Consider the following 22,231-nt stretch of genomic DNA (forward strand, 5'->3'; position numbering starts at 1 on the left):
CTGGGGTCCTCTGGGGTCGCTGGCAGGACTGCAGCACCTTCCAGAGAAGCCTGAGCCCGAGGCTGCAGCAGGCTGGAGTTACACCCCTCTCAGCTCGGTGCTAGGGACCCATTTTTCCCAGACGCCTGTGCGCATGCGCAAGACCAAGAGCCCACATTTGAAAAAGAAAGGAGAGCCTTGCAGCTCAGCCAGGGGCCCAGCTCCTTGCATCTAGGCACAGCACGCACGCAGGCCGATGGGGTCGCCCATAAATGAAGGCAGTTCAGGGCTCCCTGGTGCCTTTAGTCCCTGGGTGGCCAAGTGCGTCCCTCTCGCAAGGACTCACTTCAATTAGGCCTGTCCGAGCCAAAGTGCTGGAAATGTGGAGAGGCAGCTGCGGAGGCACGGGTCCTGGGTAGCGCTTTTGTCTGTCTTCCCTCGGAGAAAGAGCGATCCTCACCTCCCAGACCTGGCTAGCTCATATGTTTTTAGGTGGAGGGTCTACAAACCAGGGCCAAGGAAGTTGCAGTGCATAGCGGGAACGGACTTTAGAGAGACCAACGCAGAAAGGGCGGTGATCTAGGTGTGTCAGGAGCCTCCAGGGAGCAGGATTGCCGAGTCTTCATGAGTCCTGGTTCTGACAAAAGCAGGACTAGGATGAACCTAGGCCCTGATGAGATAGCAAGACAGGGCTCCAAATGTCATGGCTCCTGCCCTCTGGCTGTGATTGAAAAGGGACAGCTGCCTTTGGCCCTCCATCTCCCTTCTCTTGCCTAGCAAGAGCAAAAGACACTGTCTGAACCCCCGGCCTGCCTCCGGTATCCAGGTGTGTCAGCGAAGGGCAACATTCTGTCCATTGTGCATGTATATCTGTGCGTTGTGATAGTTGGGGACTGGGTGGTGGAAGGTATCAGATACATATAGGGGCCTACCAGCACAAGACTCCCTTGATCTTTAGGTCTGTCCATAGTCGAGCTCCTGTCAAACCATCAGCCCTATTTGAGATGCCAGGGCAGAAGGCAAACTGTCTAGCTTTGGAGACTGCCACCCTCTCCTTCCTCGTGCTATGGCCTCTCTACTTCTATGAAACTCGTTTGCATGCCTCTTAAAGAAGGACCGCTGAGAGCTGACACGAACGTGCACTCCTATCTCCTCTCCCCTAGAAACACACACAGTCCTAGAGGCACAGACGTAATACACACATCCCGTTGTTCCTCTGCACTGTCTCTTTTGGGATGATGACGTTTGTGCAGAAGGTTGACTGCTGCCTGTAAGCTGTGTAGCCAGCTTTCTTCCTGAGAATGTCTCTGAGTGGAGTTCTGGTGTTTGGGACCGACAGTAATTTCCTGCTGCTCCTCTGTAGGCTGAAGCCTCATTCCTGGGTAGGACTCTGTCTCCTTTGTCACAGCCAGAGGTTTCACTTGCATTTCGACTCCCGGGCCTTTTCTCTTGCAGCTGGCCCGCTTTCCTTTCCGAGCTTTTGGACAGAGCCTGGCGCTGGCTTCTGAGAATTCTGGGTTGGATTGGAGGTGTCCAAAGGCAAGATTCAGTAGGTCCAGGGAACGACCCTTTTTCTCGGGACAGTGTCTCCCTGGGGGTGTACAGAAGGCACCTCTGGCAACATAGAGCCCCGGGGCAGGAGCCTGGGGTCGCCCCAGGAAAGATGCCCCGCTGTGTTTCTAGGCCACAATGGGACAGAGAACTAGACGCTGGCAGGATTGCTCTTGCTCCCATGGGAGGCACCGTCTAGCGGGAGCGTCCCAGGAGAGGGCAATGATTTCCTAGGTGACTGTGGGCCAGGAATCACCCCATAGTAGGTTCTCAGAATGGACTTTCCACAGGGTTCAGCATGACTACAGTCGGCTGCGTGGCTCTAGCAAAAGTGCATTCAGCACAGTGAATGGCCTTGACACTTACAATGTCTTCCGGGAGCCTCGTGGAGGAGTTGAACCCAGCAGGTGGTGGGTGCCTTGAGTTGGGGCCCAGGGAGGTTGAGGAAAGTGATTCTCAGGGAGTTGCAGACCTTGTGGAGGCCTAGGTCAACATGGATTTCCCGCGAGAACTAGTCACAGGAGAAAGAAGACCACCAGGAACAGTGAACCTTCGCCAAGGAGAGGGTACAAAGTCTTCCAGAATGTCCACGGGACACTGCAGAGTCCATCGTTCGGAGTTGACACCGACGAGAGTCGTGCTGGGGTCCTCTGGGGTCGCTGGCAGGACTGCAGCACCTTCCAGAGAAGCCTGAGCCCGAGGCTGCAGCAGGCTGGAGTTACACCCCTCTCAGCTCGGTGCTAGGGACCCATTTTTCCCAGACGCCTGTGCGCATGCGCAAGACCAAGAGCCCACATTTGAAAAAGAAAGGAGAGCCTTGCAGCTCAGCCAGGGGCCCAGCTCCTTGCATCTAGGCACAGCACGCACGCAGGCCGATGGGGTCGCCCATAAATGAAGGCAGTTCAGGGCTCCCTGGTGCCTTTAGTCCCTGGGTGGCCAAGTGCGTCCCTCTCGCAAGGACTCACTTCAATTAGGCCTGTCCGAGCCAAAGTGCTGGAAATGTGGAGAGGCAGCTGCGGAGGCACGGGTCCTGGGTAGCGCTTTTGTCTGTCTTCCCTCGGAGAAAGAGCGATCCTCACCTCCCAGACCTGGCTAGCTCATATGTTTTTAGGTGGAGGGTCTACAAACCAGGGCCAAGGAAGTTGCAGTGCATAGCGGGAACGGACTTTAGAGAGACCAACGCAGAAAGGGCGGTGATCTAGGTGTGTCAGGAGCCTCCAGGGAGCAGGATTGCCGAGTCTTCATGAGTCCTGGTTCTGACAAAAGCAGGACTAGGATGAACCTAGGCCCTGATGAGATAGCAAGACAGGGCTCCAAATGTCATGGCTCCTGCCCTATGGCTGTGATTGAAAAGGGACAGCTGCCTTTGGCCCTCCATCTCCCTTCTCTTGCCTAGCAAGAGCAAAAGACACTGTCTGAACCCCCGGCCTGCCTCCGGTATCCAGGTGTGTCAGCGAAGGGCAACATTCTGTCCATTGTGCATGTATATCTGTGCGTTGTGATAGTTGGGGACTGGGTGGTGGAAGGTATCAGATACATATAGGGGCCTACCAGCACAAGACTCTCTTGATCTTTAGGTCTGTCCATAGTCGAGCTCCTGTCAAACCATCAGCCCTATTTGAGATGCCAGGGCAGAAGGCAAACTGTCTAGCTTTGGAGACTGCCACCCTCTCCTTCCTCGTGCTATGGTCTCTCTACTTCTATGAAACTCATTTGCATGCCTCTTAAAGAAGGACCGCTGAGAGCTGACACGAACGTGCACTCCTATCTCCTCTCCCCTAGAAACACACACAGTCCTAGAGGCACAGACGTAATACACACATCCCGTTGTTCCTCTGCACTGTCTCTTTTGGGATGATGACGTTTGTGCAGAAGGTTGACTGCTGCCTCTAAGCTGTGTAGCCAGCTTTCTTCCTGAGAATGTCTCTGAGTGGAGTTCTGGTGTTTGGGACCGACAGTAATTTCCTGCTGCTCCTCTGTAGGCTGAAGCCTCATTCCTGGGTAGGACTCTGTCTCCTTTGTCACAGCCAGAGGTTTCACTTGCATTTCGACTCCCGGGCCTTTTCTCTTGCAGCTGGCCCGCTTTCCTTCCCGAGCTTTTGGACAGAGCCTGGCGCTGGCTTCTGAGAATTCTGGGTTGGATTGGAGGTGTCCAAAGGCAAGATTCAGTAGGTCCAGGGAACGACCCTTTTTCTCGGGACAGTGTCTCCCTGGGGGTGTACAGAAGGCACCTCTGGCAACATAGAGCCCCGGGGCAGGAGCCTGGGGTCGCCCCAAGAAAGATGCCCCGCTGTGTTTCTAGGCCACACTGGGACAGAGAACTAGACGCTGGCAGGATTGCTCTTGCTCCCATGGGAGGCACCGTCTAGCGGGAGCGTCCCAGGAGAGGGCAATGATTTCCTAGGTGACTGTGGGCCAGGAATCACCCCATAGTAGGTTCTCAGAATGGACTTTCCACAGGGTTCAGCATGACTACAGTCGGCTGCGTGGCTCTAGCAAAAGTGCATTCAGCACAGTGAATGGCCTTGACACTTACAATGTCTTCCGGGAGCCTCGTGGAGGAGTTGAACCCAGCAGGTGGTGGGTGCCTTGAGTTGGGGCCCAGGGAGGTTGAGGAAAGTGATTCTCAGGGAGTTGCAGACCTTGTGGAGGCCTAGGTCAACATGGATTTCCCGCGAGAACTAGTCACAGGAGAAAGAAGACCACCAGGAACAGTGAACCTTCGCCAAGGAGAGGGTACAAAGTCTTCCAGAATGTCCACGGGACACTGCAGAGTCCATCGTTCGGAGTTGACACCGACGAGAGTCGTGCTGGGGTCCTCTGGGGTCGCTGGCAGGACTGCAGCACCTTCCAGAGAAGCCTGAGCCCGAGGCTGCAGCAGGCTGGAGTTACACCCCTCTCAGCTCGGTGCTAGGGACCCATTTTTCCCAGACGCCTGTGCGCATGCGCAAGACCAAGAGCCCACATTTGAAAAAGAAAGGAGAGCCTTGCAGCTCAGCCAGGGGCCCAGCTCCTTGCATCTAGGCACAGCACGCACGCAGGCCGATGGGGTCGCCCATAAATGAAGGCAGTTCAGGGCTCCCTGGTGCCTTTAGTCCCTGGGTGGCCAAGTGCGTCCCTCTCGCAAGGACTCACTTCAATTAGGCCTGTCCGAGCCAAAGTGCTGGAAATGTGGAGAGGCAGCTGCGGAGGCACGGGTCCTGGGTAGCGCTTTTGTCTGTCTTCCCTCGGAGAAAGAGCGATCCTCACCTCCCAGACCTGGCTAGCTCATATGTTTTTAGGTGGAGGGTCTACAAACCAGGGCCAAGGAAGTTGCAGTGCATAGCGGGAACGGACTTTAGAGAGACCAACGCAGAAAGGGCGGTGATCTAGGTGTGTCAGGAGCCTCCAGGGAGCAGGATTGCCGAGTCTTCATGAGTCCTGGTTCTGACAAAAGCAGGACTAGGATGAACCTAGGCCCTGATGAGATAGCAAGACAGGGCTCCAAATGTCATGGCTCCTGCCCTATGGCTGTGATTGAAAAGGGACAGCTGCCTTTGGCCCTCCATCTCCCTTCTCTTGCCTAGCAAGAGCAAAAGACACTGTCTGAACCCCCGGCCTGCCTCCGGTATCCAGGTGTGTCAGCGAAGGGCAACATTCTGTCCATTGTGCATGTATATCTGTGCGTTGTGATAGTTGGGGACTGGGTGGTGGAAGGTATCAGATACATATAGGGGCCTACCAGCACAAGACTCTCTTGATCTTTAGGTCTGTCCATAGTCGAGCTCCTGTCAAACCATCAGCCCTATTTGAGATGCCAGGGCAGAAGGCAAACTGTCTAGCTTTGGAGACTGCCACCCTCTCCTTCCTCGTGCTATGGTCTCTCTACTTCTATGAAACTCATTTGCATGCCTCTTAAAGAAGGACCGCTGAGAGCTGACACGAACGTGCACTCCTATCTCCTCTCCCCTAGAAACACACACAGTCCTAGAGGCACAGACGTAATACACACATCCCGTTGTTCCTCTGCACTGTCTCTTTTGGGATGATGACGTTTGTGCAGAAGGTTGACTGCTGCCTCTAAGCTGTGTAGCCAGCTTTCTTCCTGAGAATGTCTCTGAGTGGAGTTCTGGTGTTTGGGACCGACAGTAATTTCCTGCTGCTCCTCTGTAGGCTGAAGCCTCATTCCTGGGTAGGACTCTGTCTCCTTTGTCACAGCCAGAGGTTTCACTTGCATTTCGACTCCCGGGCCTTTTCTCTTGCAGCTGGCCCGCTTTCCTTCCCGAGCTTTTGGACAGAGCCTGGCGCTGGCTTCTGAGAATTCTGGGTTGGATTGGAGGTGTCCAAAGGCAAGATTCAGTAGGTCCAGGGAACGACCCTTTTTCTCGGGACAGTGTCTCCCTGGGGGTGTACAGAAGGCACCTCTGGCAACATAGAGCCCCGGGGCAGGAGCCTGGGGTCGCCCCAAGAAAGATGCCCCGCTGTGTTTCTAGGCCACACTGGGACAGAGAACTAGACGCTGGCAGGATTGCTCTTGCTCCCATGGGAGGCACCGTCTAGCGGGAGCGTCCCAGGAGAGGGCAATGATTTCCTAGGTGACTGTGGGCCAGGAATCACCCCATAGTAGGTTCTCAGAATGGACTTTCCACAGGGTTCAGCATGACTACAGTCGGCTGCGTGGCTCTAGCAAAAGTGCATTCAGCACAGTGAATGGCCTTGACACTTACAATGTCTTCCGGGAGCCTCGTGGAGGAGTTGAACCCAGCAGGTGGTGGGTGCCTTGAGTTGGGGCCCAGGGAGGTTGAGGAAAGTGATTCTCAGGGAGTTGCAGACCTTGTGGAGGCCTAGGTCAACATGGATTTCCCGCGAGAACTAGTCACAGGAGAAAGAAGACCACCAGGAACAGTGAACCTTCGCCAAGGAGAGGGTACAAAGTCTTCCAGAATGTCCACGGGACACTGCAGAGTCCATCGTTCGGAGTTGACACCGACGAGAGTCGTGCTGGGGTCCTCTGGGGTCGCTGGCAGGACTGCAGCACCTTCCAGAGAAGCCTGAGCCCGAGGCTGCAGCAGGCTGGAGTTACACCCCTCTCAGCTCGGTGCTAGGGACCCATTTTTCCCAGACGCCTGTGCGCATGCGCAAGACCAAGAGCCCACATTTGAAAAAGAAAGGAGAGCCTTGCAGCTCAGCCAGGGGCCCAGCTCCTTGCATCTAGGCACAGCACGCACGCAGGCCGATGGGGTCGCCCATAAATGAAGGCAGTTCAGGGCTCCCTGGTGCCTTTAGTCCCTGGGTGGCCAAGTGCGTCCCTCTCGCAAGGACTCACTTCAATTAGGCCTGTCCGAGCCAAAGTGCTGGAAATGTGGAGAGGCAGCTGCGGAGGCACGGGTCCTGGGTAGCGCTTTTGTCTGTCTTCCCTCGGAGAAAGAGCGATCCTCACCTCCCAGACCTGGCTAGCTCATATGTTTTTAGGTGGAGGGTCTACAAACCAGGGCCAAGGAAGTTGCAGTGCATAGCGGGAACGGACTTTAGAGAGACCAACGCAGAAAGGGCGGTGATCTAGGTGTGTCAGGAGCCTCCAGGGAGCAGGATTGCCGAGTCTTCATGAGTCCTGGTTCTGACAAAAGCAGGACTAGGATGAACCTAGGCCCTGATGAGATAGCAAGACAGGGCTCCAAATGTCATGGCTCCTGCCCTATGGCTGTGATTGAAAAGGGACAGCTGCCTTTGGCCCTCCATCTCCCTTCTCTTGCCTAGCAAGAGCAAAAGACACTGTCTGAACCCCCGGCCTGCCTCCGGTATCCAGGTGTGTCAGCGAAGGGCAACATTCTGTCCATTGTGCATGTATATCTGTGCGTTGTGATAGTTGGGGACTGGGTGGTGGAAGGTATCAGATACATATAGGGGCCTACCAGCACAAGACTCTCTTGATCTTTAGGTCTGTCCATAGTCGAGCTCCTGTCAAACCATCAGCCCTATTTGAGATGCCAGGGCAGAAGGCAAACTGTCTAGCTTTGGAGACTGCCACCCTCTCCTTCCTCGTGCTATGGTCTCTCTACTTCTATGAAACTCATTTGCATGCCTCTTAAAGAAGGACCGCTGAGAGCTGACACGAACGTGCACTCCTATCTCCTCTCCCCTAGAAACACACACAGTCCTAGAGGCACAGACGTAATACACACATCCCGTTGTTCCTCTGCACTGTCTCTTTTGGGATGATGACGTTTGTGCAGAAGGTTGACTGCTGCCTCTAAGCTGTGTAGCCAGCTTTCTTCCTGAGAATGTCTCTGAGTGGAGTTCTGGTGTTTGGGACCGACAGTAATTTCCTGCTGCTCCTCTGTAGGCTGAAGCCTCATTCCTGGGTAGGACTCTGTCTCCTTTGTCACAGCCAGAGGTTTCACTTGCATTTCGACTCCCGGGCCTTTTCTCTTGCAGCTGGCCCGCTTTCCTTCCCGAGCTTTTGGACAGAGCCTGGCGCTGGCTTCTGAGAATTCTGGGTTGGATTGGAGGTGTCCAAAGGCAAGATTCAGTAGGTCCAGGGAACGACCCTTTTTCTCGGGACAGTGTCTCCCTGGGGGTGTACAGAAGGCACCTCTGGCAACATAGAGCCCCGGGGCAGGAGCCTGGGGTCGCCCCAAGAAAGATGCCCCGCTGTGTTTCTAGGCCACACTGGGACAGAGAACTAGACGCTGGCAGGATTGCTCTTGCTCCCATGGGAGGCACCGTCTAGCGGGAGCGTCCCAGGAGAGGGCAATGATTTCCTAGGTGACTGTGGGCCAGGAATCACCCCATAGTAGGTTCTCAGAATGGACTTTCCACAGGGTTCAGCATGACTACAGTCGGCTGCGTGGCTCTAGCAAAAGTGCATTCAGCACAGTGAATGGCCTTGACACTTACAATGTCTTCCGGGAGCCTCGTGGAGGAGTTGAACCCAGCAGGTGGTGGGTGCCTTGAGTTGGGGCCCAGGGAGGTTGAGGAAAGTGATTCTCAGGGAGTTGCAGACCTTGTGGAGGCCTAGGTCAACATGGATTTCCCGCGAGAACTAGTCACAGGAGAAAGAAGACCACCAGGAACAGTGAACCTTCGCCAAGGAGAGGGTACAAAGTCTTCCAGAATGTCCACGGGACACTGCAGAGTCCATCGTTCGGAGTTGACACCGACGAGAGTCGTGCTGGGGTCCTCTGGGGTCGCTGGCAGGACTGCAGCACCTTCCAGAGAAGCCTGAGCCCGAGGCTGCAGCAGGCTGGAGTTACACCCCTCTCAGCTCGGTGCTAGGGACCCATTTTTCCCAGACGCCTGTGCGCATGCGCAAGACCAAGAGCCCACATTTGAAAAAGAAAGGAGAGCCTTGCAGCTCAGCCAGGGGCCCAGCTCCTTGCATCTAGGCACAGCACGCACGCAGGCCGATGGGGTCGCCCATAAATGAAGGCAGTTCAGGGCTCCCTGGTGCCTTTAGTCCCTGGGTGGCCAAGTGCGTCCCTCTCGCAAGGACTCACTTCAATTAGGCCTGTCCGAGCCAAAGTGCTGGAAATGTGGAGAGGCAGCTGCGGAGGCACGGGTCCTGGGTAGCGCTTTTGTCTGTCTTCCCTCGGAGAAAGAGCGATCCTCACCTCCCAGACCTGGCTAGCTCATATGTTTTTAGGTGGAGGGTCTACAAACCAGGGCCAAGGAAGTTGCAGTGCATAGCGGGAACGGACTTTAGAGAGACCAACGCAGAAAGGGCGGTGATCTAGGTGTGTCAGGAGCCTCCAGGGAGCAGGATTGCCGAGTCTTCATGAGTCCTGGTTCTGACAAAAGCAGGACTAGGATGAACCTAGGCCCTGATGAGATAGCAAGACAGGGCTCCAAATGTCATGGCTCCTGCCCTCTGGCTGTGATTGAAAAGGGACAGCTGCCTTTGGCCCTCCATCTCCCTTCTCTTGCCTAGCAAGAGCAAAAGACACTGTCTGAACCCCCGGCCTGCCTCCGGTATCCAGGTGTGTCAGCGAAGGGCAACATTCTGTCCATTGTGCATGTATATCTGTGCGTTGTGATAGTTGGGGACTGGGTGGTGGAAGGTATCAGATACATATAGGGGCCTACCAGCACAAGACTCCCTTGATCTTTAGGTCTGTCCATAGTCGAGCTCCTGTCAAACCATCAGCCCTATTTGAGATGCCAGGGCAGAAGGCAAACTGTCTAGCTTTGGAGACTGCCACCCTCTCCTTCCTCGTGCTATGGCCTCTCTACTTCTATGAAACTCGTTTGCATGCCTCTTAAAGAAGGACCGCTGAGAGCTGACACGAACGTGCACTCCTATCTCCTCTCCCCTAGAAACACACACAGTCCTAGAGGCACAGACGTAATACACACATCCCGTTGTTCCTCTGCACTGTCTCTTTTGGGATGATGACGTTTGTGCAGAAGGTTGACTGCTGCCTGTAAGCTGTGTAGCCAGCTTTCTTCCTGAGAATGTCTCTGAGTGGAGTTCTGGTGTTTGGGACCGACAGTAATTTCCTGCTGCTCCTCTGTAGGCTGAAGCCTCATTCCTGGGTAGGACTCTGTCTCCTTTGTCACAGCCAGAGGTTTCACTTGCATTTCGACTCCCGGGCCTTTTCTCTTGCAGCTGGCCCGCTTTCCTTTCCGAGCTTTTGGACAGAGCCTGGCGCTGGCTTCTGAGAATTCTGGGTTGGATTGGAGGTGTCCAAAGGCAAGATTCAGTAGGTCCAGGGAACGACCCATTTTCTCGGGACAGTGTCTCCCTGGGGGTGTACAGAAGGCACCTCTGGCAACATAGAGCCCCGGGGCAGGAGCCTGGGGTCGCCCCAGGAAAGATGCCCCGCTGTGTTTCTAGGCCACAATGGGACAGAGAACTAGACGCTGGCAGGATTGCTCTTGCTCCCATGGGAGGCACCGTCTAGCGGGAGCGTCCCAGGAGAGGGCAATGATTTCCTAGGTGACTGTGGGCCAGGAATCACCCCATAGTAGGTTCTCAGAATGGACTTTCCACAGGGTTCAGCATGACTACAGTCGGCTGCGTGGCTCTAGCAAAAGTGCATTCAGCACAGTGAATGGCCTTGACACTTACAATGTCTTCCGGGAGCCTCGTGGAGGAGTTGAACCCAGCAGGTGGTGGGTGCCTTGAGTTGGGGCCCAGGGAGGTTGAGGAAAGTGATTCTCAGGGAGTTGCAGACCTTGTGGAGGCCTAGGTCAACATGGATTTCCCGCGAGAACTAGTCACAGGAGAAAGAAGACCACCAGGAACAGTGAACCTTCGCCAAGGAGAGGGTACAAAGTCTTCCAGAATGTCCACGGGACACTGCAGAGTCCATCGTTCGGAGTTGACACCGACGAGAGTCGTGCTGGGGTCCTCTGGGGTCGCTGGCAGGACTGCAGCACCTTCCAGAGAAGCCTGAGCCCGAGGCTGCAGCAGGCTGGAGTTACACCCCTCTCAGCTCGGTGCTAGGGACCCATTTTTCCCAGACGCCTGTGCGCATGCGCAAGACCAAGAGCCCACATTTGAAAAAGAAAGGAGAGCCTTGCAGCTCAGCCAGGGGCCCAGCTCCTTGCATCTAGGCACAGCACGCACGCAGGCCGATGGGGTCGCCCATAAATGAAGGCAGTTCAGGGCTCCCTGGTGCCTTTAGTCCCTGGGTGGCCAAGTGCGTCCCTCTCGCAAGGACTCACTTCAATTAGGCCTGTCCGAGCCAAAGTGCTGGAAATGTGGAGAGGCAGCTGCGGAGGCACGGGTCCTGGGTAGCGCTTTTGTCTGTCTTCCCTCGGAGAAAGAGCGATCCTCACCTCCCAGACCTGGCTAGCTCATATGTTTTTAGGTGGAGGGTCTACAAACCAGGGCCAAGGAAGTTGCAGTGCATAGCGGGAACGGACTTTAGAGAGACCAACGCAGAAAGGGCGGTGATCTAGGTGTGTCAGGAGCCTCCAGGGAGCAGGATTGCCGAGTCTTCATGAGTCCTGGTTCTGACAAAAGCAGGACTAGGATGAACCTAGGCCCTGATGAGATAGCAAGACAGGGCTCCAAATGTCATGGCTCCTGCCCTATGGCTGTGATTGAAAAGGGACAGCTGCCTTTGGCCCTCCATCTCCCTTCTCTTGCCTAGCAAGAGCAAAAGACACTGTCTGAACCCCCGGCCTGCCTCCGGTATCCAGGTGTGTCAGCGAAGGGCAACATTCTGTCCATTGTGCATGTATATCTGTGCGTTGTGATAGTTGGGGACTGGGTGGTGGAAGGTATCAGATACATATAGGGGCCTACCAGCACAAGACTCTCTTGATCTTTAGGTCTGTCCATAGTCGAGCTCCTGTCAAACCATCAGCCCTATTTGAGATGCCAGGGCAGAAGGCAAACTGTCTAGCTTTGGAGACTGCCACCCTCTCCTTCCTCGTGCTATGGTCTCTCTACTTCTATGAAACTCATTTGCATGCCTCTTAAAGAAGGACCGCTGAGAGCTGACACGAACGTGCACTCCTATCTCCTCTCCCCTAGAAACACACACAGTCCTAGAGGCACAGACGTAATACACACATCCCGTTGTTCCTCTGCACTGTCTCTTTTGGGATGATGACGTTTGTGCAGAAGGTTGACTGCTGCCTCTAAGCTGTGTAGCCAGCTTTCTTCCTGAGAATGTCTCTGAGTGGAGTTCTGGTGTTTGGGACCGACAGTAATTTCCTGCTGCTCCTCTGTAGGCTGAAGCCTCATTCCTGGGTAGGACTCTGTCTCCTTTGTCACAGCCAGAGGTTTCACTTGCATTTCGACTCCCGGGCCTTTTCTCTTGCAGCTGGCCCGCTTTCCTTCCCGAGCTTTTGGACAGAGCCTGGCACTGGCTTCTGAGAATTCTGGGTTGGATTGGAGGTGTCCAAAGGCAAGATTCAGTAGGTCCAGGGAACGACCCTTTTTCTCGGGACAGTGTCTCCCTGGGGGTGTACAGAAGGCACCTCTGGCAACATAGAGCCCCGGGGCAGGAGCCTGGGGTCGCCCCAAGAAAGATGCCCCGCTGTGTTTCTAGGCCACACTGGGACAGAGAACTAGACGCTGGCAGGATTGCTCTTGCTCCCATGGGAGGCACCGTCTAGCGGGAGCGTCCCAGGAGAGGGCAATGATTTCCTAGGTGCACTGTGGGCCAGGAATCACCCCATAGTAGGTTCTCAGAATGGACTTTCCACAGGGTTCAGCATGACTAGAGTCGGCTGCGTGGCTCTAGCAAAAGTGCATTCAGCACAGTGAATGGCCTTGACACTTACAATGTCTTCCGGGAGCCTCGTGGAGGAGTTGAACCCAGCAGGTGGTGGGTGCCTTGAGTTGGGGCCCAGGGAGGTTGAGGAAAGTGATTCCCAGGGAGTTGCAGACCTTGTGGAGGCCTAGGTCAACATGGATTTCCCGCGAGAACTAGTCACAGGAGAAAGAAGACCACCAGGAACAGTGAACCTTCGCCAAGGAGAGGGTACAAAGTCTTCCAGAATGTCCACGGGACACTGCAGAGTCCATCGTTCGGGGTTGACACCGAAGAGAGTCGTGCTGGGGTCCTCTGGGGTCGCTGGCAGGACTGCAGCACCTTCCAGAGAAGCCTGAGCCCGAGGCTGCAGCAGGCTGGAGTTACACCCCTCTCAGCTAGGTGCTAGGGACCCATTTTTCCCAGACGCCTGTGCGCATGCGCAAGACCAAGAGCCCACATTTGAAAAAGAAAGGAGAGCCTTGCAGCTCAGCCAGGGGCCCAGCTCCTTGCATCTAGGCACAGCACGCACGCAGGCCGATGGGGTCTCCCTTAAATGAAGGCAGTTCAGGGCTCCCTGGTGCCTTTAGTCCCTGGGTGGCCAAGTGCGTCCCTCTCGCAAGGACTCACTTCAATTAGGCCTGTCCGAGCCAAAGTGCTGGAAATGTGGAGAGGCAGCTGCGGAGGCACGGGTCCTGGGTAGCGCTTTTGTCTGTCTTCCCTCGGAGAAAGAGCGATCCTCACCTCCCAGACCTGGCTAGCTCATATGTTTTTAGGTGGAGGGTCTACAAACCAGGGCCAAGGAAGTTGCAGTGCATAGCGGGAACGGACTTTAGAGAGACCAACGCAGAAAGGGCGGTGATCTAGGTGTGTCAGGAGCCTCCAGGGAGCAGGATTGCCGAGTCTTCATGAGTCCTGGTTCTGACAAAAGCAGGACTAGGATGAACCTAGGCCCTGATGAGATAGCAAGACAGGGCTCCAAATGTCATGGCTCCTGCCCTCTGGCTGTGATTGAAAAGGGACAGCTGCCTTTGGCCCTCCATCTCCCTTCTCTTGCCTAGCAAGAGCAAAAGACACTGTCTGAACCCCCGGCCTGCCTCCGGTATCCAGGTGTGTCAGCGAAGGGCAACATTCTGTCCATTGTGCATGTATATCTGTGCGTTGTGATAGTTGGGGACTGGGTGGTGGAAGGTATCAGATACATATAGGGGCCTACCAGCACAAGACTCCCTTGATCTTTAGGTCTGTCCATAGTCGAGCTCCTGTCAAACCATCAGCCCTATTTGAGATGCCAGGGCAGAAGGCAAACTGTCTAGCTTTGGAGACTGCCACCCTCTCCTTCCTCGTGCTATGGCCTCTCTACTTCTATGAAACTCGTTTGCATGCCTCTTAAAGAAGGACCGCTGAGAGCTGACACGAACGTGCACTCCTATCTCCTCTCCCCTAGAAACACACACAGTCCTAGAGGCACAGACGTAATACACACATCCCGTTGTTCCTCTGCACTGTCTCTTTTGGGATGATGACGTTTGTGCAGAAGGTTGACTGCTGCCTGTAAGCTGTGTAGCCAGCTTTCTTCCTGAGAATGTCTCTGAGTGGAGTTCTGGTGTTTGGGACCGACAGTAATTTCCTGCTGCTCCTCTGTAGGCTGAAGCCTCATTCCTGGGTAGGACTCTGTCTCCTTTGTCACAGCCAGAGGTTTCACTTGCATTTCGACTCCCGGGCCTTTTCTCTTGCAGCTGGCCCGCTTTCCTTTCCGAGCTTTTGGACAGAGCCTGGCGCTGGCTTCTGAGAATTCTGGGTTGGATTGGAGGTGTCCAAAGGCAAGATTCAGTAGGTCCAGGGAACGACCCATTTTCTCGGGACAGTGTCTCCCTGGGGGTGTACAGAAGGCACCTCTGGCAACATAGAGCCCCGGGGCAGGAGCCTGGGGTCGCCCCAGGAAAGATGCCCCGCTGTGTTTCTAGGCCACAATGGGACAGAGAACTAGACGCTGGCAGGATTGCTCTTGCTCCCATGGGAGGCACCGTCTAGCGGGAGCGTCCCAGGAGAGGGCAATGATTTCCTAGGTGACTGTGGGCCAGGAATCACCCCATAGTAGGTTCTCAGAATGGACTTTCCACAGGGTTCAGCATGACTACAGTCGGCTGCGTGGCTCTAGCAAAAGTGCATTCAGCACAGTGAATGGCCTTGACACTTACAATGTCTTCCGGGAGCCTCGTGGAGGAGTTGAACCCAGCAGGTGGTGGGTGCCTTGAGTTGGGGCCCAGGGAGGTTGAGGAAAGTGATTCTCAGGGAGTTGCAGACCTTGTGGAGGCCTAGGTCAACATGGATTTCCCGCGAGAACTAGTCACAGGAGAAAGAAGACCACCAGGAACAGTGAACCTTCGCCAAGGAGAGGGTACAAAGTCTTCCAGAATGTCCACGGGACACTGCAGAGTCCATCGTTCGGAGTTGACACCGACGAGAGTCGTGCTGGGGTCCTCTGGGGTCGCTGGCAGGACTGCAGCACCTTCCAGAGAAGCCTGAGCCCGAGGCTGCAGCAGGCTGGAGTTACACCCCTCTCAGCTCGGTGCTAGGGACCCATTTTTCCCAGACGCCTGTGCGCATGCGCAAGACCAAGAGCCCACATTTGAAAAAGAAAGGAGAGCCTTGCAGCTCAGCCAGGGGCCCAGCTCCTTGCATCTAGGCACAGCACGCACGCAGGCCGATGGGGTCGCCCATAAATGAAGGCAGTTCAGGGCTCCCTGGTGCCTTTAGTCCCTGGGTGGCCAAGTGCGTCCCTCTCGCAAGGACTCACTTCAATTAGGCCTGTCCGAGCCAAAGTGCTGGAAATGTGGAGAGGCAGCTGCGGAGGCACGGGTCCTGGGTAGCGCTTTTGTCTGTCTTCCCTCGGAGAAAGAGCGATCCTCACCTCCCAGACCTGGCTAGCTCATATGTTTTTAGGTGGAGGGTCTACAAACCAGGGCCAAGGAAGTTGCAGTGCATAGCGGGAACGGACTTTAGAGAGACCAACGCAGAAAGGGCGGTGATCTAGGTGTGTCAGGAGCCTCCAGGGAGCAGGATTGCCGAGTCTTCATGAGTCCTGGTTCTGACAAAAGCAGGACTAGGATGAACCTAGGCCCTGATGAGATAGCAAGACAGGGCTCCAAATGTCATGGCTCCTGCCCTCTGGCTGTGATTGAAAAGGGACAGCTGCCTTTGGCCCTCCATCTCCCTTCTCTTGCCTAGCAAGAGCAAAAGACACTGTCTGAACCCCCGGCCTGCCTCCGGTATCCAGGTGTGTCAGCGAAGGGCAACATTCTGTCCATTGTGCATGTATATCTGTGCGTTGTGATAGTTGGGGACTGGGTGGTGGAAGGTATCAGATACATATAGGGGCCTACCAGCACAAGACTCTCTTGATCTTTAGGTCTGTCCATAGTCGAGCTCCTGTCAAACCATCAGCCCTATTTGAGATGCCAGGGCAGAAGGCAAACTGTCTAGCTTTGGAGACTGCCACCCTCTCCTTCCTCGTGCTATGGTCTCTCTACTTCTATGAAACTCATTTGCATGCCTCTTAAAGAAGGACCGCTGAGAGCTGACACGAACGTGCACTCCTATCTCCTCTCCCCTAGAAACACACACAGTCCTAGAGGCACAGACGTAATACACACATCCCGTTGTTCCTCTGCACTGTCTCTTTTGGGATGATGACGTTTGTGCAGAAGGTTGACTGCTGCCTCTAAGCTGTGTAGCCAGCTTTCTTCCTGAGAATGTCTCTGAGTGGAGTTCTGGTGTTTGGGACCGACAGTAATTTCCTGCTGCTCCTCTGTAGGCTGAAGCCTCATTCCTGGGTAGGACTCTGTCTCCTTTGTCACAGCCAGAGGTTTCACTTGCATTTCGACTCCCGGGCCTTTTCTCTTGCAGCTGGCCCGCTTTCCTTCCCGAGCTTTTGGACAGAGCCTGGCACTGGCTTCTGAGAATTCTGGGTTGGATTGGAGGTGTCCAAAGGCAAGATTCAGTAGGTCCAGGGAACGACCCTTTTTCTCGGGACAGTGTCTCCCTGGGGGTGTACAGAAGGCACCTCTGGCAACATAGAGCCCCGGAGCAGGAGCCTGGGGTCGCCCCAAGAAAGATGCCCCGCTGTGTTTCTAGGCCACACTGGGACAGAGAACTAGACGCTGGCAGGATTGCTCTTGCTCCCATGGGAGGCACCGTCTAGCGGGAGCGTCCCAGGAGAGGGCAATGATTTCCTAGGTGCACTGTGGGCCAGGAATCACCCCATAGTAGGTTCTCAGAATGGACTTTCCACAGGGTTCAGCATGACTAGAGTCGGCTGCGTGGCTCTAGCAAAAGTGCATTCAGCACAGTGAATGGCCTTGACACTTACAATGTCTTCCGGGAGCCTCGTGGAGGAGTTGAACCCAGCAGGTGGTGGGTGCCTTGAGTTGGGGCCCAGGGAGGTTGAGGAAAGTGATTCCCAGGGAGTTGCAGACCTTGTGGAGGCCTAGGTCAACATGGATTTCCCGCGAGAACTAGTCACAGGAGAAAGAAGACCACCAGGAACAGTGAACCTTCGCCAAGGAGAGGGTACAAAGTCTTCCAGAATGTCCACGGGACACTGCAGAGTCCATCGTTCGGGGTTGACACCGAAGAGAGTCGTGCTGGGGTCCTCTGGGGTCGCTGGCAGGACTGCAGCACCTTCCAGAGAAGCCTGAGCCCGAGGCTGCAGCAGGCTGGAGTTACACCCCTCTCAGCTAGGTGCTAGGGACCCATTTTTCCCAGACGCCTGTGCGCATGCGCAAGACCAAGAGCCCACATTTGAAAAAGAAAGGAGAGCCTTGCAGCTCAGCCAGGGGCCCAGCTCCTTGCATCTAGGCACAGCACGCACGCAGGCCGATGGGGTCTCCCTTAAATGAAGGCAGTTCAGGGCTCCCTGGTGCCTTTAGTCCCTGGGTGGCCAAGTGCGTCCCTCTCGCAAGGACTCACTTCAATTAGGCCTGTCCGAGCCAAAGTGCTGGAAATGTGGAGAGGCAGCTGCGGAGGCACGGGTCCTGGGTAGCGCTTTTGTCTGTCTTCCCTCGGAGAAAGAGCGATCCTCACCTCCCAGACCTGGCTAGCTCATATGTTTTTAGGTGGAGGGTCTACAAACCAGGGCCAAGGAAGTTGCAGTGCATAGCGGGAACGGACTTTAGAGAGACCAACGCAGAAAGGGCGGTGATCTAGGTGTGTCAGGAGCCTCCAGGGAGCAGGATTGCCGAGTCTTCATGAGTCCTGGTTCTGACAAAAGCAGGACTAGGATGAACCTAGGCCCTGATGAGATAGCAAGACAGGGCTCCAAATGTCATGGCTCCTGCCCTCTGGCTGTGATTGAAAAGGGACAGCTGCCTTTGGCCCTCCATCTCCCTTCTCTTGCCTAGCAAGAGCAAAAGACACTGTCTGAACCCCCGGCCTGCCTCCGGTATCCAGGTGTGTCAGCGAAGGGCAACATTCTGTCCATTGTGCATGTATATCTGTGCGTTGTGATAGTTGGGGACTGGGTGCTGGAAGGTATCCGATACATATAGAAGCCTACCAGCACAAGACTCCCTTGATCTTTAGGTCTGTCCATAGTCGAGCTCCTTTCAAACCATCAGCCCTATTTGAGATGCCAGGGCAGAAGGCAAACTGTCTAGCTTTGGAGACTGCCACCCTCTCCTTCCTCGTGCTATGGCCTCTCTACTTCTATGAAACTCGTTTGCATGCCTCTTAAAGAAGGACCGCTGAGAGCTGACACGAACGTGCACTCCTATCTCCTCTCCCCTAGAAACACACACAGTCCTAGAGGCACAGACGTAATACACACATCCCGTTGTTCCTCTGCACTGTCTCTTTTGGGATGATGACGTTTGTGCAGAAGGTTGACTGCTGCCTGTAAGCTGTGTAGCCAGCTTTCTTCCTGAGAATGTCTCTGAGTGGAGTTCTGGTGTTTGGGACCGACAGTAATTTCCTGCTGCTCCTCTGTAGGCTGAAGCCTCATTCCTGGGTAGGACTCTGTCTCCTTTGTCACAGCCAGAGGTTTCACTTGCATTTCGACTCCCGGGCCTTTTCTCTTGCAGCTGGCCCGCTTTCCTTCCCGAGCTTTTGGACAGAGCCTGGCGCTGGCTTCTGAGAATTCTGGGTTGGATTGGAGGTGTCCAAAGGCAAGATTCAGTAGGTCCAGGGAACGACCCTTTTTCTCGGGACAGTGTCTCCCTGGGGGTGTACAGAAGGCACCTCTGGCAACATAGAGCCCCGGGGCAGGAGCCTGGGGTCGCCCCAAGAAAGATGCCCCGCTGTGTTTCTAGGCCACACTGGGACAGAGAACTAGACGCTGGCAGGATTGCTCTTGCTCCCATGGGAGGCACCGTCTAGCGGGAGCGTCCCAGGAGAGGGCAATGATTTCCTAGGTGCACTGTGGGCCAGGAATCACCCCATAGTAGGTTCTCAGAATGGACTTTCCACAGGGTTCAGCATGACTACAGTCGGCTGCGTGGCTCTAGCAAAAGTGCATTCAGCACAGTGTCTGGCCTTGACACTTACAGTGTCTTCCGGAAGCCTCGTGGAGGAGTTGAACCCAGCAGGTGGTGGGTGCCTTGAGTTGGGGCCCAGGGAGGTTGAGGAAAGTGATTCCCAGGGAGTTGCAGACCTTGTGGAGGCCTAGGTCAACATGGATTTCCCGCGAGAACTAGTCACAGGAGAAAGAAGACCACCAGGAACGGTGAACCTTCGCCAAGGAGAGGGTACAAAGTCTTCCAGAATGTCCACGGGACACTGCAGAGTCCATCGTTCGGGGTTGACACTGAAGAGGGTCGTGCTGGGGTCCTCTGGGGTCGCTGGCAGGACTGCAGCACCTTCCAGAGAAGCCTGAGCCCGAGGCTGCAGCAGGCTGGAGTTACACCCCTCTCAGCTCGGTGCTAGGGACCCATTTTTCCCAGACGCCTGTGCGCATGCGCAAGACCAAGAGCCCACATTTGAAAAAGAAAGGAGAGCCTTGCAGCTCAGCCAGGGGCCCAGCTCCTTGCATCTAGGCACAGCACGCACGCAGGCCGATGGGGTCGCCCTTAAATGAAGGCAGTTCAGGGCTCCCTGGTGCCTTTAGTCCCGTGGTGGCCAAGTGCGTCCCTCTCGCAAGGACTCACTTCAATTAGGCCTGTCCGAGCCAAAGTGCTGGAAATGTGGAGAGGCAGCTGCGGAGGCACGGGTCCTGGGTAGCGCTTTTGTCTGTCTTCCCTCGGAGAAAGAGCGATCCTCACCTCCCAGACCTGGCTAGCTCATATGTTTTTAGGTGGAGGGTCTACAAACCAGGGCCAAGGAAGTTGCAGTGCATAGCGGGAACGGACTTTAGAGAGACCAACGCAGAAAGGGCGGTGATCTAGGTGTGTCAGGAGCCTCCAGGGAGCAGGATTGCCGAGTCTTCATGAGTCCTGGTTCTGACAAAAGCAGGACTAGGATGAACCTAGGCCCTGATGAGATAGCAAGACAGGGCTCCAAATGTCATGGCTCCTGCCCTATGGCTGTGATTGAAAAGGGACAGCTGCCTTTGGCCCTCCATCTCCCTTCTCTTGCCTAGCAAGAGCAAAAGACACTGTCTGAACCCCCGGCCTGCCTCCGGTATCCAGGTGTGTCAGCGAAGGGCAACATTCTGTCCATTGTGCATGTATATCTGTGCGTTGTGATAGTTGGGGACTGGGTGGTGGAAGGTATCAGATACATATAGGGGCCTACCAGCACAAGACTCCCTTGATCTTTAGGTCTGTCCATAGTCGAGCTCCTGTCAAACCATCAGCCCTATTTGAGATGCCAGGGCAGAAGGCAAACTGTCTAGCTTTGGAGACTGCCACCCTCTCCTTCCTCGTGCTATGGCCTCTCTACTTCTATGAAACTCGTTTGCATGCCTCTTAAAGAAGGACCGCTGAGAGCTGACACGAACGTGCACTCCTATCTCCTCTCCCCTAGAAACACACACAGTCCTAGAGGCACAGACGTAATACACACATCCCGTTGTTCCTCTGCACTGTCTCTTTTGGGATGATGACGTTTGTGCAGAAGGTTGACTGCTGCCTCTAAGCTGTGTAGCCAGCTTTCTTCCTGAGAATGTCTCTGAGTGGAGTTCTGGTGTTTGGGACCGACAGTAATTTCCTGCTGCTCCTCTGTAGGCTGAAGCCTCATTCCTGGGTAGGACTCTGTCTCCTTTGTCACAGCCAGAGGTTTCACTTGCATTTCGACTCCCGGGCCTTTTCTCTTGCAGCTGGCCCGCTTTCCTTCCCGAGCTTTTGGACAGAGCCTGGCGCTGGCTTCTGAGAATTCTGGGTTGGATTGGAGGTGTCCAAAGGCAAGATTCAGTAGGTCCAGGGAACGACCCTTTTTCTCGGGACAGTGTCTCCCTGGGGGTGTACAGAAGGCACCTCTGGCAACATAGAGCCCCGGGGCAGGAGCCTGGGGTCGCCCCAAGAAAGATGCCCCGCTGTGTTTCTAGGCCACACTGGGACAGAGAACTAGACGCTGGCAGGATTGCTCTTGCTCCCATGGGAGGCACCGTCTAGCGGGAGCGTCCCAGGAGAGGGCAATGATTTCCTAGGTGACTGTGGGCCAGGAATCACCCCATAGTAGGTTCTCAGAATGGACTTTCCACAGGGTTCAGCATGACTACAGTCGGCTGCGTGGCTCTAGCAAAAGTGCATTCAGCACAGTGAATGGCCTTGACACTTACAATGTCTTCCGGGAGCCTCGTGGAGGAGTTGAACCCAGCAGGTGGTGGGTGCCTTGAGTTGGGGCCCAGGGAGGTTGAGGAAAGTGATTCTCAGGGAGTTGCAGACCTTGTGGAGGCCTAGGTCAACATGGATTTCCCGCGAGAACTAGTCACAGGAGAAAGAAGACCACCAGGAACAGTGAACCTTCGCCAAGGAGAGGGTACAAAGTCTTCCAGAATGTCCACGGGACACTGCAGAGTCCATCGTTCGGAGTTGACACCGACGAGAGTCGTGCTGGGGTCCTCTGGGGTCGCTGGCAGGACTGCAGCACCTTCCAGAGAAGCCTGAGCCCGAGGCTGCAGCAGGCTGGAGTTACACCCCTCTCAGCTCGGTGCTAGGGACCCATTTTTCCCAGACGCCTGTGCGCATGCGCAAGACCAAGAGCCCACATTTGAAAAAGAAAGGAGAGCCTTGCAGCTCAGCCAGGGGCCCAGCTCCTTGCATCTAGGCACAGCACGCACGCAGGCCGATGGGGTCGCCCATAAATGAAGGCAGTTCAGGGCTCCCTGGTGCCTTTAGTCCCTGGGTGGCCAAGTGCGTCCCTCTCGCAAGGACTCACTTCAATTAGGCCTGTCCGAGCCAAAGTGCTGGAAATGTGGAGAGGCAGCTGCGGAGGCACGGGTCCTGGGTAGCGCTTTTGTCTGTCTTCCCTCGGAGAAAGAGCGATCCTCACCTCCCAGACCTGGCTAGCTCATATGTTTTTAGGTGGAGGGTCTACAAACCAGGGCCAAGGAAGTTGCAGTGCATAGCGGGAACGGACTT

The sequence above is a fragment of the Rattus norvegicus genome, chromosome 4 (assembly GCF_021556685.1).
Source record: "Rattus norvegicus strain SHRSP/BbbUtx chromosome 4, alternate assembly SHRSP_T2T, whole genome shotgun sequence".
Lineage (NCBI taxonomy): Eukaryota > Metazoa > Chordata > Mammalia > Rodentia > Muridae > Rattus > Rattus norvegicus.